Below are 6691 nucleotides of genomic sequence, written 5' to 3'. Positions count from 1 at the left end.
TATATATATTTGTTATTTTTCTAAACCTGGTTCTTATTCTATCAGTCTCTTTTTGGTGAACTACTAAGTTATGATGACATAAACAAATGGTGGGGTGGAGGACAATACAAACATACGATGTACACACAGTTTCCATCTACCAAATCCACTCACAAGGATTTGGTCAGGCTGAGGCTATAGTAGAAGACATTTGCCCAAGGTTCCATGCAGTGGGACTGAACCAGAAACCATGTGGTTGGGAAGTAAAGTTCTTACCACTCAATACACTACATATACATGAGTCCCATATTTGATGGTAAAAAAGACACACAAACATATTAGATGCACACCAATTTCGGCAATGCATATCCAGGAAAAGTTGTTTTTAGTGCAATAAAGCATATATTCCTTTCTACTGGAGGCACAAGGCCTGAAATTCTGAGGGAGGGGACTAGTTGATTGCATCAACTTCAGTTTTCCACTGGTACTTAATTTATTGACCCCAAAAGGATGAAAGGCAAAGTTGACCTTGGTGGAATTTGAACTCAGAACATAGTGATGGGTGAAATACCGCTAAGCATTTTGGTCCAGCGCATTAACGATTCTGCCAGCTCGGTGCCTTGCAATAAAGCATATATTAAACATAGCAAAATATGGTCAAGATTGGAATGTTTTTGATCACAGATCTGCTTAATCCTGGCTGGTCTGGGGCTAACCATCAAATCAATGACTACAACAACAATAGTGTCTTAGGCTAATGTAAGAAAATCAACACCTTGTGGTGAAATGGTTGACTGAATAGAATATTGGGTTAAAGTCTCTGAAATTTAATGCTCTCACCCAAAACAAAACCACTTGATTAACCATTTAGCATTTAAACTGACCATATCCAGCCAAAATATTCTGTTTTATATTCAAACTGGTCAGATCCAGCCTCTCATACCTACCCTACAAATAAGCAATCACATCTTTGAAATCTCAAAGCTATTAGAGAATGCATGATTAATTCAAAACAATGTGAATAATTAAGCATTACATTTGACAGAGTAATCCAACTGCTAAAGGGTTAATTGGCAAACACTCATTAAAACAAAACAATACTATTAATTGTTTTAATTAATACAACATGCTGTATGCCTCTCTCTGGTTCTCCTCCAAATAAAAATGGCCAATGTTCGTCTGAAACAGCATGTATGCTGCCTTAACCTAGGTCCATTTTGGTTCAACAATTTCTCATACTTTTATTATTTTTATTGTCTCCTGTCTTTTACAAAATACTTTGATCAGGCATCTGCCTTCAAAACGGTAGCACAGCAGCTAGAGTGTGTGCCATCAGCGGCAGTTTTTGCATTTGTTGTCTCCTGCCATTCTGATCTTTATACAGGCTTATGGAACCCAAAAGTAGATTAAAAAATGCTTTCACCATAGAAGCATCGTCCAGGGTGGGCTACTGCCATCTCTCCCTCCCTAGCTAGCTACGCTACTGTTCTAGATACCTGCTCTGATAATTGGAAGTGATTTGATCAGTGAATCCTGTGATGGTCAACAATCAATAGCATGACGAACTGCTATGGATCACATTATTCCAAAGTATGTATGTGACTGGGGACCATTTGTGAACTTGTATTCCCACTGAATCTCCAAACATGAGCTCCACACCTTAACAACAAATGACTACAGTTATAGCTTCTGTGCTATTGAATGCATTTGCTCGCCAGTGGGGAATTTGTCAATTTTGCAAGTTGGATTTTTGGGTTGCAGGCAGAAGCCTTTTTTTTGCCTGCTGGAATGTTACGGTCAACTGTTGGATGTGGTCAGCATTCAACAGGAACATGGTGAACTCACTGGTCAGAGCTAGCTCATCCTACTCCAAAATGAATGAAGCCACGAGTCACATGGAGGAAGCAGTACACTTGAAACCCTCTGTGACTTTATAACTGCTCACAATTTCCTACGTACATCAATTCCCAGAAATTCAAGCCAGACATAAAAAGAAATTGATCTCACCGATCTGGGGAAGGCCACTAAAAGCTATTGGACATTGGCATTCCTTTCACTAAAAAACAAACAAAATATAAAAAGAGTCACAAGCTTATTGACCTGCTGGGCTCTTTGTCTCTTTTTTGGTGAAGACTCAAATGTCCACTGTACATTGGGACCAGCAGGAAGGAAAAGGCAGGATGGCCATGGAGGGAATGCTTTTGATTAAGAGTTTAAACAGCAACAGCAGCAACCACTACTACAACTACTGCAACCACATGACTGCTGCCCCCCCCCCCACTTACTACTACTACTACTACTACTACTGCTGCTGCTGCTGCTGCTGCTGCTGCTGCTGCTGTCACCCACCACCACCACCACCAACAGCAGCAGTAACATTACAAGTCAAGTATGGAGCCCTTACGTGGTTATTTGAATTGCTAGAAATAGCAGCCTAATCTCCAAAATTTGGTCCTGCATATCGGTAAAAAGACGAGATGATCAAGGCTGGAGTATCTTTAACCATAGGTTTACTCTATCAACAACAAGAGTAGTAACTGTAATACTAGCTACAACATCTACAGCAGTTTTAACAATGAGGAAGAGAATGAAAACGAGATATTGCAAGACAAAGTGACTCTACGCAATCACACAACTCACTAAAAATAGCAGTCAAATCTCCCTCAACCCACATCCTACGATCTTACATCAGGGGACTTCTGAAAGGTATTTGTAGAAAATTTCATTAAGAAACAATCAATTTTCTGAAAGTTATGCACAAACAAAGCCAGCTTGCCTCTTTCCCCATCCCTTGGAAACTTTTTCACATTTAATTCTGATGTAGTTGGAATCTACAGTATCTGAAGTGAATATATAGAAAAATTCCTTAAAAATATGCATTTTTCTGCAAGTTATGAGGAAACAAAGTCAGGGAGGCACACTTGTGTAGATATGCCAGAAAATAAAGACAGGATGCCTTTAATCATAAGTCTGAAAGGTCACAACTCCCCTTTAATGAGCAACAAACACAATAACAATGTCAATGATGACAACCACAATATGAATAACCACGAGGCCACAAGGGAACGTCTATGCAGTCGTTCAACCTACTTGAAATGGCACCCAAATTTCCTCAAAGTAGGAAGTAAACATTTAACGATGTAGTCTGAAATAGAGAAAAAGATGAGGTGGCTAAAACTAGACCAGGGGTTTTCAAACTTTTTGACTTGCGGACCCCTTTATATTTCAGGCTTTACCTTATAAACGCTTATGAAATTTATACATAAATATTTGCTTAAAATAACATATATTTTTACATTTATTTATTTAACAGTATTTAACAAATAGGTTTATTGTCAATTAAAAGATTTCGATTAAAAACCATATATAAAATCAAATTGCCCATAAAAAGTATTTGCTGTCCACGGACCCCCTGTGGTCTGCGGACCACGGTTTGAAAACCCCTGGTCTATGCAGTCGTTCAACCTACTTGAAATGGCACCCAAACTTCCTCAAAATAGGAAGTAAACATTTAACAATGAAGTCTGAAATAGAGAAAAAGATGAGGTGGCTAAAACTAGAATACTTCAATCATAAATCCTTGTTCATTGAGTGATTTGGTGCCTTTGACCATTAGTTAATTTGACCTACGGCTAAACAACAATTAACAACATCGACAACAATAGTTTAATATTGTCTGACAATTTCGTGAAAGAGAAACTGTTAAAAAAAATGTCAACTTACTGCAGATTGTTGTGGAAGAAGGTTGTTCAGTTTCTCTGGCAAGAATGAGGTTTTCTGTCTGTGGTTTGGTGTGGACAGTGTGATTTGATTAATAATAAAACTCCATCCCATTTGTGCCTCAGGTCATGTTTTATACACTATAAATCACCAAAGATTAGAGCGTTAGATAATCTACTCTAAATGGATTATGAGTAAAACGAAAAAAAAAAAGAAGAAAGAACTTAATTCCAGCAGAAAGGTTAGAGTTAGGATGGAAAGGAAAAGAATTAAAATCTGCTGTTTTTGTTATTTTTTATTTATTTGTGTGAATTTAATTGGAGTCGGTTAGCATGCTAGAAATAGCAGGGATCACGTGAGTATATTCTAAGGTTTATCGCATACCAAACGGCCATACCAACAAGTTCATCTCTGATCCCACACCTCATTTTTTCCACACTAAATTCCAATATTATCGCAATCTCTGCCATCTGAAAGATATGTAGAAAATTTTGTTAAAAAAGTATTCGTTTTCCAGAAAGTTATGAGGAAACAAAGTCAAAATGACATGCTTCTGTAGTTATACCTATTAATGTTTTTGTTATTGTTTTGTCCCAGATCAATCCTGATAGAGCAAACCTATGCTTAAAGACTCTCCAACCATGATTATCTCGTCTTTTTAAGGGTATGCAGGACTAATTAGTTAGGATGTAGAGAACCGAGTATTGGGGCATTTACGATTTACTCTTCCATAAATATGCTCCAGTGATAAACTGTCCTATGTGTATTTACTATATGAAGAATATACAGTCAAATGTGAGGTGGTATACTTAACAAAATAACTCTGAAATGATTTTTAACAATTGGAAATTTAAACTCATAAGAAGAAAATCATTAGTGTTAATGATAATTTTTGTTAAGGAAAGGAAGGGAGAAAACTTCGAAATTGAAATTGAATATAAATTAAATGGAGACAAGTAGTAAGGATTTGGAGTGTGTTAATTGGCTTCTTACTTTCAAATATAATATATAATATAGGGACAGAGGCAGAAGATCTTATAGCAAGAAAACTACTCCTAATGATCCAAATTTGTGAACAAATTTCAATTCTTGATGGATGTCTCTTCACATCTCTGATATCACTATTGACTTTGAAAATGAAGATATTATCCTTGTTACTTGTCAGAACGATATATATTTTATGCCTTGTGAAAATATGAATACTTTCAACAAACTGTCCGCTGATGGAGCTTGGCGTTCAAGATATAATTCAAAGCTGGTTGATGTAAATTATCTTGAGGTATATCACCATTTTGAATTTCTGTATCCAATTGACATTGATGGATCATGTCATAACTAGTGCTTATTTTATCAAACTGAAGCTTTAAATAAAATATCAATAATATATAGTAATGAATCACTAGACCATATACTTTACAATTATCGATCTTATGTTTACACAACCCTGGACTACTGCCAGTTGCATAACTGCTATTGACATCAACTTTTACTATGGACAAAATATGAAATTTATCACTGTATCTCCAAGTTTATTTACGTAAAACTTAAAAAATTTTATTACATATATGACATGTATGTATATGATATATGTGTATATAGTACAAAAGAAAGACAAAGAAAAAATAGCAGAAAAGGGAGAAAGAAAAGAAAGAAAACATCAATATTATACCAAGTACTTCAATTCGTCGCACACCACAAGATTCAACAGAACTTACTGAAGCAAGCTAGCATACTCACAGCATTACCATGGGTGATGGCAAGGTTAAGATGTTGGAAAAGCTAAGCACCCTCAAGGGCATCACCTAACATCTCAGTGAAGTGGCCCAGTCCCTCCTTAGTGGCCCAGTCCCTCCTTAGTGGCCCAGTCCCTCCAAACGTTTGAAATGTCACAGGTTGAAAGAGATAGTTCATTGTCAGGTCCCGGTACTTCAGGGTTTTGTTTCATTTAGCTACGGAAGCAGTGACCTTCCCATTTATTACCCCATCTAGGGTGTGGAAAGGGACAAAAGAGTCACAGACTGTGGCGACCCAGATGGGGCACCTACCTCTTACCCAGAGACAGAGGGTAAGACCATCTGATTTCTTCCCATTACTTCTGGATAATCTCACCGGCTCCAGAACTGAGGGGATATTAATCCAAGCCAGGGCCTGCTTAATGAATAAGTTTAGCTCGGTGTGGCGAGCAAAGTGACTAGCATTTAGGCAGCACAATATCAAATGATTTATTTTGTTCTTAAAGAAGTTTTCAAAAGAACTTTTCCATAGGTGCAGGAGTGGCTGTGTGGTAAGTAGCTTGCTTACCAACCACATGGTTCCGGGTTCAGTCCCACTGCGTGGCACCTTGGGCAAGTGTCTTCTACTATAGCCTCGGGCCGACCAAAGCCTTGTGAGTGGATTTGGTAGATGGAAACTGAAAAAAGCCCGTCATATATATGTATATATATATATATGTATGTGTGTGTATATGTTTGTGTGTCTGTGTTTGTCACCCCAACTTTGCTTCACAACCGATGCTGGTGTGTTTACGTCCCCGTAACTTAGAGGTTCGGCAAAAAGAGACCGATAGAATAAGTACTAGGCTTACAAAGAATAAGTCCTGGGGTCGATTTGCTCGACTAAAGGCGGTGCTCCAGCATGGCCACAGTCAAATGACTGAAACAAATAAAAGAGTAAAAGAGCAAAAGAGTAAAGCATAACACATTTTAACTTCACTTTGGAGCTCTTTACTTCCAGTTGCAAAAGAATAATCATTTATTTTTGTTATAGCACCCTCTATCAACTGTATAGTTAACATTTCAATCAAATCACGCAACCTCTTCACTTATGGTGTCATAAAAATCTGCTTAATCTATTTTCATAGCTCAGAGATCAACTCGGTCATATCGATCTGAATACATGAAACAATATATAGTAATTTGTAGAAACTGATTAAAAAAGTCACTCTGTTAATAATGTGATTTTAAATGATTTTCTCAAATCGTTTTCACATCTA

The 6691-nt window shown here is 37.2% G+C and overlaps 1 protein-coding gene across 1 annotated transcript in view; it reads right to left on the bottom strand.

Moving 5' to 3' along the window:
* LOC106879326 (regulator of G-protein signaling 4) overlaps window positions 1-3855 on the bottom strand; it is a 19318-nt gene extending 15463 nt beyond the window's left edge. Inside the window, exon 1 of the mRNA XM_014928834.2 lies at window positions 3703-3855. The gene's annotated coding sequence lies outside the window, so the exon portion shown is untranslated. The remainder of the gene's footprint in view (window positions 1-3702) is intronic.
* Between the last annotated feature and the right edge of the window lie 2836 nt (window positions 3856-6691).

Source organism: Octopus bimaculoides, chromosome 1, assembly GCF_001194135.2.
Source record: "Octopus bimaculoides isolate UCB-OBI-ISO-001 chromosome 1, ASM119413v2, whole genome shotgun sequence".
In the NCBI taxonomy this organism is placed as follows: domain Eukaryota; kingdom Metazoa; phylum Mollusca; class Cephalopoda; order Octopoda; family Octopodidae; genus Octopus; species Octopus bimaculoides.
This window is presented reverse-complemented; position numbering and strand designations above follow the sequence as displayed.